General features: G+C 37.1%; 1 long non-coding RNA gene across 1 annotated transcript; it reads left to right on the top strand.

Annotated features, from left to right (window-relative positions):
* Positions 1–11,483: 11,483 nt before the first annotated feature.
* LOC141399672 (uncharacterized) lies at positions 11,484–13,661 on the top strand. Its single transcript, XR_012411897.1, has 3 exons — positions 11,484–11,598; positions 11,678–11,950; positions 12,057–13,661. It is a non-coding gene; the product is annotated as an uncharacterized lncRNA (long non-coding RNA).
* The last annotated feature ends 3,504 nt before the right edge of the window (positions 13,662–17,165 follow it).

The following is a 17,165-nucleotide window of genomic DNA, read 5'->3' as shown; positions in this document are numbered from 1 at the left end:
AAACCTTTCTGACTGAAATTCGACGGTATAGGTTGATATAGCCCCCATAGAAATGTACCTCCCGATTTTCGCAATTCTGAAGGTTGTGACGTCAATATCCCACCGAAAAACTGAAATTTGTTATTAAGTCTTCCCTGGGATTATAAATCTGCGGGTTCCTATGTCCCTCATAGAAGCGTACCTCTTGATTTTCGGTATTTTGAAGGGTTTACCGAAATATCGGTAATCTGGTATTTAGTCTTCTTTGAGTCTAAAAACTTTCCGTCAGAATTTTGTAAGTAAAGATCGACGTTTTGATATAGCCCCCATGGAACGGTACCTCCCGAATTTCGGAATTTTGAAGGTTAACCACATTGTTTTACAAAAATTGGCAAACTTAAAATGCTTATAATATCGGTAGTTAACGATTCATAAGTCGTAAAGTTCTGGCGATAGCAACAAGGTTGTCAAATTTTATTTGAACTTGTGATTTAATATTTTGCGTTTTAATGTTACCGATTTTTGTCGATAAAATTAGTTAGAGAATAGCACTACTGAACTGTTCTAGAAAATAATTAAAATCAGACAAGCAGTTTGAATAGAAGCATATGGTGGAAGCTTGTCGATAAGACTTTTTAACTTTGAAAATTGTATAATCGGTTTTACCCATGGTACAGTCATTACAAGGTAGGTCATAGTGGTTTGCTTATTCTTTCAAATCATTATACACAATTTGTATATGTATGTGTATTGTTACGAAAAATATGACAAAATATTTTAAACATATTAAAATTCAGTCGGAATGAAAAATTATTAATAGCCTGTTTCACTAAGACGATTCGAATACAAATTCGTTCGAACTACTACCAAACTTCTGTTTCTTTAAAAATATTTGAAGTGTTTTCATTTTCAATCAAACAAACATTTCCTAAAACAACTTGAGTTTGGTAGTAATTCGAACGAATTTGAATTCGAATCGTCTCACAGAGGGGAAATTTGTGTTAAAAGTTGATCAAAAGCCCTAGAAAGCTCATTTATAGTCGGATTGCTATAAAATTTTAGAAAATAATGAAAATCGGTCCAGATTTGGATGCAGCTTCCATATATATTCGCATCTGATATGAGATAAAAATGCACCAAAATCACTGAAATTTGACACATGCAACCTGAACTGGCCTAAAAAAACATTGAGCCAATTTTCAAACAAATCGTCCCATATACATATATTTCATTCCAAATTTTATTTTTTGAAACTTACTTAAATAAAATTTTTCTCATTTCACCTGAGAAAAGCCGTGAATGTTTCTGAATATTGCAAACATATTTGATAGGTGTTGGTTTAGTCTGATAAATAAGAGTCCCGGTTATAAGGCGGAACAAAATTTAGTGTGAGTAAACCTTGCAATTTCATATAAAAATATTTCATATTTTAGTTGAGAATAATTGGATTTTTTAGTAATGGCGCAAATATGCGCAATTTTTTATGATTGAATCCGATATTTGAGACTCAAGCGCATAAAACATTAGAAGAAACTATGGTCGGGAAACGATGGGGAAATAGACTTTTTCACTATTGAACTTGTAGTAATCTTAAAAATTAGCATAAACAAATTTTCAAAAAGAGGATATGTATCACAGCATGACAAAGACATTTTTGTAGCAGGAAAGAAAAATTTAGTTCACACAAACTAAAATGTAATGAAACCCACTTATGTAGTATACTACTTCCGTTGTTTAACCGCTACGTTATTGAAATTTTTACCAATTTTACACAAAAGTTTCAGTCCATTTAACCCGCTAAGTATTATCTGATCTTCACGTTGGTTTGTATGCTTCTTCTTCATCATAAACTCAAACTTTGTTTAAAATTTTGAGGGTTATTATTTTGACCTACAGAGCCGCTACAAAATTGGTTAAAACTTTGTTTTTGGTCCATTTCATCCCCTGAACATTTCACGATCATCACCAAAAACTAGTCATTTCTACTCTGGCCCGAACCCAACCTCCTTAAAAAATTCGTTACAATCGGTCCATAATTGTGGCCTTAAGCTTGTTTACAATTTTTAATGGACGGACACACATCACTAAATCGCTTTATCTCGTCGAGATATGAATTTTGGATACCAAATGAGGGGTCTAGGACGAATATTTCGTGGTGTTACATAAACTTTTGGAGAGACAATATGTTATGTCACCCATTCTGCCATGCGTCATACTATAAGCATCACCCATGCTTGAACAGCTGTTGTGCTTGATGACGTGTCGACGTCGTATTGGACGAAGACAAAATTCGGAGTGGCGATCCCTAATCGTCTCTTTTGACATTCCCGTCATTTGTAAAAGGAGCAGTCACAGCGATCGGATCGAGTAAGAAAAAAACAAAACAATTTGGCTGGCAAAATTGTTCTGCGTTAGTACTAGTATACACGTTTAAAGAAATAAGAAGTACATACAATTGGATGCACTTTAAATTAAAGTAAATGTGTTTTTTCATTCTTTTTAAACAATTGTGAATATCATGTGGTGCAGTAACAATAAAGGTGAGTTCGTGCAACAAAAATAATTACAAACAAAAGCAAGTGTTTGCAATTTTTAAGAATTTCGTAATTTCCTTTATAGAATCGCCACCGTGGTGCAATAACGGTACGGGCGCATCACCACGTTCTGGAGCACGCGGTTGTATAACAGTACAATATCACAAAACAATATCATCGCCATCTTGTAGCATATGACACCTGAGTCCGATTCAAATGTTCAATGAAGATTTTTGAGCCGATTTTTTTTGTTAAAGGAGACATCTTACAGCACCATCCCTAATCACTCATCATCATAGACCGGATTACCTTCTTGATCACCCCAATCATACAGCACATCAATCATCTATAGCCCAGACATTCATCTTGCTTCAACAGTCATAATTTTCATATCACCAGTACACCACCAAAATTATACCACCTACAACCACATCTATTGGAAGCTTATGTACTGTAAGTAAACCTGTATGAGACCTGAAGGACAACCAAATTTGTGACCATTTGCCTCAAGAATGGATCATATCAAGGCGTCCTAAAATTGCAAGCTGTACTGCTGGATCGTGAATTGTGATTATATATGCATTGTTGTTTTTGCTTTTGGTTATAAAATTATGTATGTGAGTTGGGTTATAATAGAATAATCGATTATAATCAAGCCCACATACATCAAACCAGATTATTGAAATTGATTATACATCTTAAATTTTTTTTATGCTGTACTAATCTAATTATATGTCCGACTATTATTATGGATTATTAATTATAGTTACATATGAATTTGATTATACATGCATGCCGTTAATTATAATTGAAAATCATTAATTATAATTACAACCAACTTTTACATTCTTTAATTATAATTGTATTAATTGTAATTAACTAAATTTATACCTTTTTTTTTATTGATTATAACCATATTTATACTTTTGTAATTTTCTCTGAGTACACATCCGATACGCATATTAATTTCAAGTTACAAAAGAATAATTGTTTTCATGTGTTTGATTATAATTAAAACAAATAATTGTAATCTTGTGCAAATTTAATTTCGGTAAAAAGCACTGGCAATACAGCCGTGTTCATATGCGGATATACACCCAAAGAAATACCAAATCCAAATATTGACCAGTTATTTCTATTATATTTCGTTATATGTATAGTTTAATAACGTAAAGCTTAGCGTTAAGTATCCTAATTAATTCTCATCGATCTTTCACACACTTATACATAATCAAACATAACTTTTTTTTTGATTTTTGTACTACACGCCTCCGCGATCTCCCCATTTCAAAATTTAAATATATTCAGGGTTTCTGAACAGTACCGTCGTAAGGACAAAATCCTACATCAAATCGAGCTCGATAGGTTTAGGAAATTTATCGCGTTTTAAACCATTTTTTTTATCTTTTCGGCCCAAGTTTATGGGGAAATCACTTGAGAGTGTACTCTAAATTCAGTCCATATTTTATTTTGATCTCTTAAAAATCATAATTGTCATTTATCATCCATCCTTAAAAGGATTATAACCTGATCTGAAGTATTTATTGTTGAATCTTTTTGTTAGTAGACATAAACAATTATAAGTCTAAGCTTATATTGTTTAAAGCTTAACTCGATAATAAAATGTTATTGAATTGTGAATTTTAAAGAAAGCTTTATGCTATGGATTAAATGAGAAATAAAGAAAGGTAATGTAGAGGTAATCGGGCAGCCATAATATACGTTTTGGGGGTCCTCTTAGTTCAGAGGCCCATTAGGGGGTTCATGTTAGGAACCCATAGGGAGGGCACAGGGTACCCAAATTCCACCTAGGGTACCAGCAACAACAACAACAACCAAATTCAATACAACAACAAGGCTTTTCCTGGTTTTCTTATAAATTGATATATTTTTTTTGTATGTGCCCAAGTGCACCTCCTCGCCGCTAGAGCTTAAGCCGGAGCCAAAATAGTCAAAATGCCATTGTCACCTTGGTAACCAATAGAGGTCATACTTGCCAGGCATATTACAAAATGGCGCCCAACGTACAAGCCGATGTCTTAGGTTCAACTCCCCTTAATGGGAATTGTTCTTAAGCATTAGGTGTATGAATTTTTGTTTGATTGGTTTTAGTATGTCTTGAGTTGTTGTTATATTACAACTTCTCAATTGCGACTTGAGGTCGATTAAATTTTAGTATAATTTCTTGAATTCCATCTTAAAGGAAAAGAATTTTAGTCGTCTTGCAAGCCTGAGTTTATGTCAAGCTGCAATTTTGTGACAAAACTTCCACGTTATTAAATTCATACTTCGACTTTATTTAAAGCTTTATAATATATTGTCATCTGCAGTTGATTATTTATGATCTTTTGTATGATTTGCTATATTATAGCTGCTTTAATATATTGATTTATTAGAATTGAAATTTTTGGGGAAAATTTTTGACTGCGCTTTTGAAAGATGTTAAAGATTGTTTGTTGTTGTTTTTTTTTTCTATTATTGGCTGATACCGTAACCTTTTACTAATTACCTTTAACTTTATGAAAATTCTGATCTACAATTATTTGAACTCTTTCTAAAAACTATTGACACTAAAATTATCGATATTGATTCGATTGTTGGCACGTTTAAGACATAGTGAGTTACCCAGTTTTTTTGGCACCTGCACTAACGAATTCTTTTGACACAACTTTTTTATTTCTGTCTCCGGTTTGAGAATTGTATATAGCACTTCGTCGTGGAACCTGGTGAAATTTTCGAGATTTTAGTCGAGTGTGAGATTTACTTTTGAATTTCTCGGAACCTTTTGATAGTAAAGGGCCTTCGCTATTTTACTATACACTTTGCTTGAAGTTTTCTACAGTGTGAATTACCATTCCAATTCAGATAGCTAGAAGCATAGGGTCGTCGCCCACAAGACTTTTGTTTTTTTTCTTTGTTTTTAAAAGACTGCAGGAGGGGTTTGATAGGCTCAAACTACCGATTGCTAGTTCTTACTTTAAAATATATAAGCTTTAAGTAGTAATATATTTTTGTTTGTTTTCACGTACACACAGGGTGTACACAGAACTGGACTAACTGTACCCGAAGACTGGTCTTCAGTTCGGCTCGAGGTCAGCTGAAGTACCTTAAGGTTGTAGGGGCGGGTAGTCTGGAGAGCCTTCGGACGGCAGCGCTCAACCTTGAGTTGGAGCATTTTCCGTAGGACGGATTGTTGTCTGGTTGTCGATTTCCCAGTGTATCTTTAGAAAGCCGTTCTATGCTTAACTAAGGATACACTGAAGAGACCTCGAGAAACTTTTTGAGGAAATTCTAACCGGCAACAATCACTACTACGTTTGAACAGTCTACTCCATAGAACAATAGGGGTAGGCGAAGAGAACTGAAGAGCCTATCGAAGTTCTATTTTTTTTTTCTTTTACCAGCCAAGACTTTATTCGAATATTATTCGAACTAATTTTACCCGGACTTACAAACATTTATACTGATCTACCACAGCCTAGAGAAAATAATTTATTACCTCGATTTATTCTGTTCTACAGAATTTCTGAGCATTTGTTCTGGTTTTGAGAAACTTCGCAAGACTTATTGATTTTTGATTCTATTCATTTCGAAATACCTGACCTGTTGGAACCATTCAATTTTCATATTGAGTTTTGTTGCGTATGAGATTTTCAATATTGGATTTTACTATCTCGGCTATATATATTTTTGGAATTTTGTTGAATTTATGGTATCATACCTACCTTTTGGATAACCTATTGATCATTGGAGAAGACATACTATTGAATTTTGATTTCTTGAACTTTTATTGAGATTAGTATTCGGACTGGTCAGTACAATAACATTTTTGGAAAGTTTATTGTTTTCTTTGGGAGTTTTCTTTTCGATTTGAACATCATGCAGCCTGCTACAGGGGCCAAGCCAAAAACTTACAGCATTATTACCAGGTCGACAAGTCAAGCAGTGGGAGAAGCTGCTGGAACAGAACCAGGTACCGGATCAGGTATCCCAGCTAGCGCTGATGGCAATGATCCGCCTGCACCAAACGAATTTGCAAGTCCACCTACTCTTTCGCAAGTAAATGAGCAACCAAGCACAAGTACTAGACCTTCTTTTAGCCCTTTGACTATTCGTGGCAATGATGAAGATCAGGTTGATAGGCTTAGTAGCACAGGAGTTCTTGAGGTAGTTCAGTCCGCCTTAGAGGCCACCCAAGCATCAATGGTTGAAACCATGAAAAAGGAAATGCAGAAAGCGGTTGCTGCTGCAGTTCAAGCTGCTTTTTCTCAATCTTCCGTTCCTCCAGCTAATCCTATTAACAGACAAGAACCACATTCTCAAAGCATTGATTGGCCTCATGATTTGCCACCACTACAAACCGATACCAGACATGCAGGATCGGGTAGTAGAAACCAGGAAGTTCCAAATCGAAATAGGGAAGATTTTAGCAGGCCCAGGTATCCATATCTCAGTAAGTGGGGCATTAAGTTTGATGCCACCCCAAAGACACCAAATGTCGAAGATTTCATCTTTCGAGTAGAAAGGCTTCGAAATAGTTATGGCTGCCCAGAACAAGAATTGGTTGATGAATTTCATCATTTACTGGAAGGCCGTCCTTGTCAGTGGTACTGGGGTCTGATCCGTCAATATCCAAATTTGAACTGGGAAATGTTAAAACTGTGTATAGTTAGGGAATTCCAGCGTTTTCAATCAAATCTTGATGTAATGAGGCAGATTATGGACAGGAAGCAGGGGAGAGATGAGTCTGCTACACAATATATAGACGCTATAAATAATCTGCGTACTCAATTAAGGGAACCTTTGAAAGATTTTGAAGTTATAGACATCCTCAAAGCTGGATTGAAACCCAAACTTGCCCATTTAACATTTAGTGGCACTTTTTATTCGGTGGAACAATTCCGAAATGAAGTTAGGAAAGCTGAGGAATTTCTGGAAAGGGAATCATCACTGAGATTTAGGACCAATCAACCCCCTCGAATGATAAATGAAATTAACGATTCTGATTTTGATGATTTAGTCCATGATGTTGAGGAGTTGCGTTTACGGCAGAAGCCAACTGGTGTTTCCAAAAATGAGCCTTCACGGTGTTGGAATTGCGGCAGCAATGGCCACATTTTTAAGAATTGCTCCAGTTCTCATCGTTCAGTATTTTGTTTCCGCTGCGGATCACCAGGGGTTACCACCCCACAATGCAATAACTGCAAACAAATTAGTCGTTCTAATGTTTCTAAGTCCGAATCCATAGCTACTCAGACAGTGGATTGACTAGCCTCTACTGATGTTTCCACGTCTACAGATCCAATTCTTTCTGATCCATGTAGAGTATTAACCAGACCTTCCAATAACTTAGCCAGAACCAAACCTGATTTGACCTTGCCATTTCATATTCGTATGGCCAATTATATGAAGACTCGCGATAGAATTTTCAATTCCGAAATAACTGCCGATACCACTGTTTTTGTTTCCAAACGTATTATGAAGACTCGTGAGCGATATAAACGTAGGCGACTTAAAAGGTTATCAATATCGTCTGCTCAATTTTCTGATTTTAAATCAAATGATCCTCGACCATTCCGCGAAGTCTTAGTTAACGGTACTCCAGTGTTAGCCCTTTTTGACAGTGGAGCAACTGTTACCTGTTTGGGTAAAAATTGTTTGTCGCTGATTGAGAAATTGAATTTGAAGGTTATTCCCATTTATAAGTGTAGCGTCGGTACAGCAAATGGACAGCGAGTTTCGTGTTCAGGCAAAGTTCAAGTTGAGCTCTCGTACGATGGCCAGACGGAGACCATGGATATCTATTTGATTCCTGGTCTAGAGAATCCAATGTACTGCGGTGTAGATTTTTGGAGAAAATTTAGTGTTGCGCCTAAACTTATACACAGTATAGAGATCAAGTCCGATATTCAAGATTCCGATATGCATGTTTTGTCGCCAGATCAGGCAGCTATGCTCGAGAAAGCCAAAGAAAGTTTGAAAGACTTTGAACAATTTGGTCTTGGGAAAACTGCTTTGGAAGAGCACATTATAGATACAGGGGACGCCGCCCCCATCAAACAGCGTCACTACCCAGTGTCTCCAGCTGTTGAGTCCTTGATATATTCGGAACTTGATCGCATGTTGAAGTTAGGCGTAATAGAACCCAGTACCAGTCCTTGGAATTCGCCAGTCACGCTCGTACGCAGAGGGGAAAAGAATAGGCTCTGCTTGGACGCGCGAAAGCTGAACGACGTCACAGTTAAAGATGCGTATCCTCTTCCTTTTATAGATGCGTTGTTAGGGCGGTTACAGGATACGTATTATATCTCAAGTATCGATTTGAAAGACGCGTTTTGGCAGGTTCCTCTGGCAGCTGACAGCCGTCCGAAGACAGCGTTCACAGTGCCGGGGAGACCACATTATCAGTTCACCGTCATGCCGTTCGGGTTGTGTAACGCAGCCCAACGGTTATGTCGGTTAATGGATAAAGTGATCTCACCGGAACTGAAGAACAAAGTCTTCGTGTACCTCGACGACCTTTTGGTTGTATCTCCAGATTTTGAGACTCATGTCGATCTGTTGAGGAGGGTAGGCGAGATGTTGTCTAGGGCGAATCTGACCATAAACATTAAAAAGTCAAAGTTCTGTCGACGTCAATTGAGGTACTTGGGATATATCGTCGGTGAGGGGAAATTGAAACCCGACCCTTCAAAGATCAATTCAATCACAGACATACCTGTACCGAAGAATACTCGCGAGGTCAGACGTTTTCTAGGAATGGCATCGTGGTTCAGGCGATTCATTCGGAATTACGCAGAAATTACAACGCCAATAACTCGTACCTTGAAGAAGGGTAAAGAATTTTCTTTTGATGAAGAAGCTGTTGATGCCTTCAACAAATTGAAGCTAGCTCTCACTACAAGTCCTGTATTAAGCCATCCCATCTTTGATAAGAGATTTTACGTGCAGTGTGACGCGTCAAACCTAGGTATCGGTGCGGTCTTGTACCAATTAGACGCTGAAGGTCTGGAACGCCCCATCGCATTCCACTCCGCTCAGTTATCCAAGGCTGAACGGAATTATAGCGTAACTGAGCGTGAGTGGTTAGCCGTTATTAGCGCCATCAAGAAGTTCAGACCCTTTATTGAACTTATGCCGTTCACAGTGGTAACGGATCATAGCGCGCTAAAGTGGTTGATGGGCCAGAAAGACCTCAGTGGTCGGTTGGCAAGATGGAGCCTCAAACTCCAGGGGTTTAATTTTGATATACAGCACAGGAAAGGTACTCAGAATGTTGTCGCCGACACATTATCACGGTTGCACATGGATGAGCTGAACATGTTTGTAGATGAGGGGCCCATAATCGATTTAAATTCTCCTGAATTCAAGAGCGACGAGTATTTGAAATTGGTGGCGATGGTTAAGGATAATCAAGACAGTCTTCCTGACTTGAAGATCTGTGATTCATTCGTCTATAAGAAAACTCTTCCGTCTGATGGCACTCCAATCCATGAAAATTTCATATGGAAATTATGGGTTCCCCCAGGTTTGACTAGGGAAATTATTGAAAATGCACACACTTCTTCTGTGAAAAGCCATTGTGGTATTGGTAGAACTATCGCTGCGATCCGGCAATATTTTTATTGGCCAAAAATGGCACAGCAAATTCATGACTTTATCAATGCTTGTGTTTTGTGTAAGGAGACCAAATCTCCAAACAAAGTTTTGAGGCCCAAAATGGGTGATGAAACCGTAACGTGTAGACCGTGGCAGAAGATCTTTATAGATTTCATAGGACCTTTCCCGAGATCGAAATCTGGTAACAGTTTTGTTTTCATTGTTTTAGATCACTTAACAAAATTCGTTTTGTTAAAGCCTTTACCGAAAGCCAATTCGAGAAGCGTAATAAAGTTCTTAGAATGTGAAGTTTTTCATAAGTTTGGGGTCCCTCAAACAGTCCATTCCGACAATGGAAAGCAATTCACTTCTACCGATTTCACAGATTTCTTAAACAAATACGGATGTAAACCGATGAGGAATGCCGTGTATTCGCCACAGGCGAATGCATCGGAACGCGTGAACAGAACTATTATCGCGGCAATAAGGGCTTATGTATCGGAAGATCAAAAGGATTGGGACCGATTTTTATCTGCCATAGAATGTTCACTTCGGTCCACAATACACACTTCCACCGGATATTCACCATATTTTTCATTATTTGGGTCGCATATGGTCACACACGCCAGCGCTTACGATCTCGCGGATAAACTTGGCGCTTTAGAAGACGGATCGATTGAAGTCGTACCGAAACACAACGTCTTGGAGTTAGTCCGAAGCGCGGTAAAGAAAAAACTACACGAATCTTACGAAAAATCAGCGGCACGATATAATAAAAGATCTCGAGATGTCACATTTAAACCGGGACAAGAAATTTTAAGAAGAAACTTCGTACAAAGTGATGCTTCCCGCCATTTCAATGCAAAACTTTGTCGAAAGTTCGTTAAGTGCAGGGTTGTTCAAAAACTAGGTAACTCACTTTACGAAATTGAGGATTTACAGGGTAGGAAAATAGGGATCTATCACGCGAAAGATCTCCAGCATATGGTGCCCAATAAGTAGATGTCCGGCGTTTAGTAGGTTTGAGACCAAGCTCAGGGTCGTGGTTCTTCCCCACGCCAAGGTCATTATAGGTTGACTTCCCGAATCAGTTGTCTTCGGCAGGCCTCCGACAACATGTTCGGGTTTGTTATGTCACCCATTCTGCCATGCGTCATACTATAAGCATCAACCATGCTTGAACAGCTGTTGTGCTTGATGACGTGTCGACGTCGTATTGGACGAAGACAAAATTCGGAGTGGCGATCCCTAATCGTCTCTTTTGACATTCCCGTCATTTGTAAAAGGAGCAGTCGCAGCGATCGGATCGAGGAAGAAAAAAACAAAACAATTTGGCTGGCAAAATTGTTCTGCGTTAGTACTAGTATACACGTTTAAAGAAATAAGAAGTACATACAATTGGATGCACTTTAAATTAAAGTAAATGTGTTTTTTTTTCATTCTTTTTAAACAATTGTGAATATCATGTGGTGCAGTAACAATAAAGGTGAGTTCGTGCAACAAAAATAATTACAAACAAAAGCAAGTGTTTGCAATTTTTAAGAATTTCGTAATTTCCTTTATAGAATCGCCACCGTGGTGCAATAACGGTACGGGCGCATCACCACGTTCTGGAGCACGCGGTTGTATAACAGTACTTTAGTACTTGACCACCTTATGGAATATCAGGCTGAGCATAAACATTCCACAACCCGTGTCACCAGGAACGCAAGAAACCACCACTTTATTTGTTGAACAAATTTCTGCATTTATGCAAGTACCACCCAGCAAACATTTACCAGCCATTTTTAAGAAAATTCCTACTATCGAATTGGATCAATTTTACCCGGCAGTTTCAGGTACAGTTACCATCTACAACTGAAACAGAACCTTTCAACGGGCCGTGCCTTGCAGACACCATCAGCATTTTATTCCAATTCGTGATTTTTTTTTGAAAAAAAAAAGCATTCAAAGTTGATTCCTTCTGCTGACTGTTAAGATTTTTGGGTGTCATGCCACCAACCCAACATCTTGAAACCCAAATACAACATATCTGTTTGCTGACCAGCAATGCAACCACAAAACAATATCATCGCCATCTTGTAGCATATGACACCTGAGTCCGATTCAAATGTTCAATGAAGATTTTTGAGCCGATTTTTTTTTGTTAAAGGAGACATCTTACAGCACCATCCCTAATCACTCATCATCATAGACCGGATTACCTTCTTGATCACCCCGATCATACAGCACATCAATCATCTATAGCCCAGACATTCATCTTGCTTCAACAGTCATAATTTTCATATCACCAGTACACCACCAAAATTATACCACCTACAACCACATCTATTGGAAGCTTATGTACTGTAAGTAAACCTGTATGAGACCTGAAGGACAACCAAATTTGTGACCATTTGCCTCAAGAATGGATCATATCAAGGCGTCCTAAAATTGCAAGCTGTACTGCTGGATCGTGAATTGTGATTATATATGCATTGTTGTTTTTGCTTTTGGTTATAAAATTATGTATGTGAGTTGGGTTATAATAGAATAATCGATTATAATCAAGCCCACATACATCAAACCAGATTATTGAAATTGATTATACATCTTAAATTTTTTTTTATGCTGTACTAATCTAATTATATGTCCGACTATTATTATGGATTATTAATTATAGTTACATATGAATTTGATTATACATGCATGCCGTTAATTATAATTGAAAATCATTAATTATAATTACAACCAACTTTTACATTCTTTAATTATAATTGTATTAATTGTAATTAACTAAATTTATACCTTTTCTTTTATTGATTATAACCATATTTATACTTTTGTAATTTTCTCTGAGTACACATCCGATACGCATATTAATTTCAAGTTACAAAAGAATAATTGTTTTCATGTGTTTGATTATAATTAAAACAAATAATTGTAATCTTGTGCAAATTTAATTTCGGTAAAAAGCACTGGCAATACAGCCGTGTTCATATGCGGATATACACTCAAAGAAATACCAAATCCAAATATTGACCAGTTATTTCTATTATATTTCGTTATATGTATAGTTTAATAACGTAAAGCTTAGCGTTAAGTATCCTAATTAATTCTCATCGATCTTTCACACACTTATACATAATCAAACATAACTTTTTTTTTCTGATTTTTGTACTACACGCCTCCGCGATCTCCCCATTTCAAAATTTAAATATATTCAGGGTTTCTGAACAGTACCGTCGTAAGGACAAAATCCTACATCAAATCGAGCTCGATAGGTTTAGGAAATTTATCGCGTTTTAAACCTTTTTTTTATCTTTTCGGCCCAAGTTTATGGGGAAATCACTTGAGAGTGTACTCTAAATTCAGTCCATATTTTATTTTGATCTCTTAAAAATCATAATTGTCATTTATCATCCATCCTTAAAAGGATTATAACCTGATCTGAAGTATTTATTATTGAATCTTTTTGTTAGTAGACATAAACAATTATAAGTCTAAGCTTCTATTGTTTAAAGCTTATCTCGATAATAAAATGTTATTGAATTGTGAATTTTAAAGAAAGCTTTATGCTATGGATTAAATGAGAAATAAAGAAAGGTAATGTAGAGGTAATCGGGCAGCCATAATATACGTTTTGGGGGTCCTCTTAGTTCAGAGGCCCATTAGGGGGTTCATGTTAGGAACCCATAGGGAGGGCACAGGGTACCCAAATTCCACCTAGGGTACCAGCAACAACAACAACAACCAAATTCAATACAACAACAAGGCTTTTCCTGGTTTTCTTATAAATTGATATATTTTTTTTGTATGTGCCCAAGTGCACCTCCTCGCCGCTAGAGCTTAAGCCGGAGCCAAAATAGTCAAATGCCATTGTCACCTTGGTAACCAATAGAGGTCATACTTGCCTGGTACATTACAAAATGGCGCCCAACGTGCAAGCCGATGTCTTAGGTTCAAATCCCCTTAATGGGAATTGTTCTTAAGCATTAGGTGTATGAATTTTTGTTTGATTGGTTTTAGTATGTCTTGAGTTGTTGTTATATTACAACTTCTCAATTGCGACTTGAGGTCGATTAAATTTTAGTATAATTTCTTGAATTCCATCTTAAAGGAAAAGAATTTTAGTCGTCTTGCAAGCCTGAGTTTATGTCAAGCTGCAATTTTGTGACAAAACTTCTACATTATTGAATTCATACTTCGACTTTCTTTAAAGCTTTATAATATGTTGTCATCTGCAGTTGATTATTTATGATCTTTTGTATGATTTGCTATATTATAGCTGCTTTAATATATTGATTTATTAGAATTGAAATTTTTGGGGAAAATTTTGACCGCGCTTTTGAAAGATGATAAAGATTGTTTGTTGTTGTTTTTTTTTTTCTATTATTGGCTGATACCGTAACCTTCTACTAATTACCTTTAACTTTATGAAAATTCTGATCTATAATTATTTGAACTCTTTCTAAAAACTATTGACACTAAAGTTATTGATATTGATTCGATTGTTGCCACGTTTAAGACATAGTGAGTTACCCAGTTTTTTGGCACCTGCACTAACGAATTCTTTTGACACAACTTTTTTATTTCTGTCTCCGGTTTGAGAATTGTATATCGTCGTGGAACCTGGTGAAATTTTCGAGATTTTAGTCGAGTGTGAGATTTACTTTTGAATTTCTCGGAACCTTTTGATAGTAAAGGGCCTTCGCTATTTTACTATACACTTTGCTTGAAGTTTTCTACAGTGTGAATTACCATTCCAATTCAGATAGCTAGAAGCATAGGGTCGTCGCCCACAAGACTTTTGTTTTTTTCTCTTTGTTTTTAAAAGACTGCAGGAGGGGTTTGATAGGCTCAAACTACCGATTGCTAGTTCTTACTTTAAAATATATAAGCTTTAAGTAGTAATATATTTTTGTTTGTTTTCACGTACACACAGGGTGTACACAGAACTGGACTAACTGTACCCGAAGACTGGTCTTCAGTTCGGCTCGAGGTCAGCTGAAGTACCTTAAGGTTGTAGGGGCGGGTAGTCTGGAGAGCCTTCGGACGGCAGCGCTCAACCTTGAGTTGGAGCATTTTCCGTAGGACGGATTGTTGTCTGGTTGTCGATTTCCCAGTGTATCTTTAGAAAGCCGTTCTATGCTTAACTAAGGATACACTGAAGAGACCTCGAGAAACTTTTTGAGGAAATTCTAACCGGCAACAATCACTACTACGTTTTGAACAGTCTACTCCATAGAACAATAGGGGTAGGCGAAGAGAACTGAAGAGCCTATCGAAGTTCTATATTTTTTTTATTTTTTTTTTTTTTTTTTTTTTTCTTTTACCAGCCAAGACTTTATTCGAATATTATTCGAACTAATTTTACCCGGACTTACAAACATTTATACTGATCTACCACAGCCTAGAGAAAATAATTTATTACCTTGATTTATTCTGTTCTACAGAGTTTCTGAGCATTTGTTCTGGTTTCGAGATACTTTGCAAGACTTATTGATTTTTGATTCTATTCATTTCGAAATACCTGACCTGTTGGAACCATTCAATTTTCATATTGAGTTTTGTTGCGTATGAGATTTTCAATATTGGATTTTACTATCTCGGCTATATATATATATTTTTGGAATTTTGTTGAATTTATGGTATCATACCTACCTTTTGGATAACCTATTGATCATTGGAGAAGACATACTATTGAATTTTGATTTCTTGAACTTTTATTGAGATTTTTATTCGGACTGGTCAGTACAATAACATTTTTGGAAAGTTTATTGTTTTCTTTGGGAGTTTTCTTTTCGATTTGAACATCATGCAGCCTGCTACAGGTGCTAAGCCAAAAACTTACAGCATTATTACCAGGTCGACAAGCCAAGCAGTAGGAGAAGCTGCTGGAACAGAACCAGGTACCGGATCAGGTATCCCAGCTAGCGCTGATGGCAATGATCCGCCTACACCAAACGAATTTGCAAGTCCACCTACTCTTTCGCAAGTAAATGAGCAACCAAGCACAATTACTAGACCTTCTTTTAGCCCTTTGACTATTCGTGGCAATGATGAAGATCAGGTTGATAGGCTTAGTAGCACAGGAGTTCTTGAGGTAGTTCAGTCCGCCTTAGAGGCCACCCAAGCATCAATGGTTGAAACCATGAAAAAGGAAATGCAGAAAGCGGTTGCTGCTGCAGTTCAAGCTGCTTTTTCTCAATCTTCCGTTCCTCCAGCTAATCCTATTAACAGACAAGAACCACATTCTCAAAGCATTGATTGGCCTCATGATTTGCCACCACTACAAACCGATACCAGACATGCAGGTTCGGGTAGTAGAAACCAGGAAGTTCCAAATCGAAATAGGGAAGATTTTAGCAGGCCCAGTTATCCATATATCAGTAAGTGGGGCATTAAGTTTGATGCCACCCCAAAGACACCAAATGTCGAAGATTTCATCTTTCGAGTAGAAAGGCTTCGAAATAGTTATGGCTGCCCAGAACAAGAATTGGTTGATGAATTTCATCATTTACTGGAAGGCCGTCCTTGTCAGTGGTACTGGGGTCTGATCCGTCAATATCCAAATTTGAACTGGGAAATGTTAAAACTGTGTATAGTTAGGGAATTCCAGCGTTTTCAATCAAATCTTGATGTAATGAGGCAGATTATGGACAGGAAGCAGGGGAGAGATGAGTCTGCTACACAATATATAGACGCTATAAATAATCTGCGTACTCAATTAAGGGAACCTTTGAAAGATTTTGAAGTTATAGACATCCTCAAAGCTGGATTGAAACCCAAACTTGCCCATTTAACATTTAGTGGCACTTTTTATTCGGTGGAACAATTCCGAAATGAAGTTAGGAAAGCTGAGGAATTTCTGGAAAGGGAATCATCACTGAGATTTAGGACCAATCAACCCCCTCGAATGATAAATGAAATTAACGATTCTGATTTTGATGATTTAGTCCATGATGTTGAGGAGTTGCGTTTACGGCAGAAGCCAACTGGTGTTTCCAAAAATGAGCCTTCACGGTGTTGGAATTGCGGCAGCAATGGCCACATTTTTAAGAATTGCTCCAG

The sequence above is a fragment of the Musca autumnalis genome, unplaced genomic scaffold, assembly GCF_047663935.1.
Source record: "Musca autumnalis isolate F117 unplaced genomic scaffold, ASM4766393v1 scaffold_3, whole genome shotgun sequence".
Taxonomy (NCBI): Eukaryota; Metazoa; Arthropoda; class Insecta; order Diptera; family Muscidae; genus Musca; species Musca autumnalis.
Note: the sequence above shows the minus strand (reverse complement) of the source record. Positions and strands in the feature narration are given on the sequence as shown.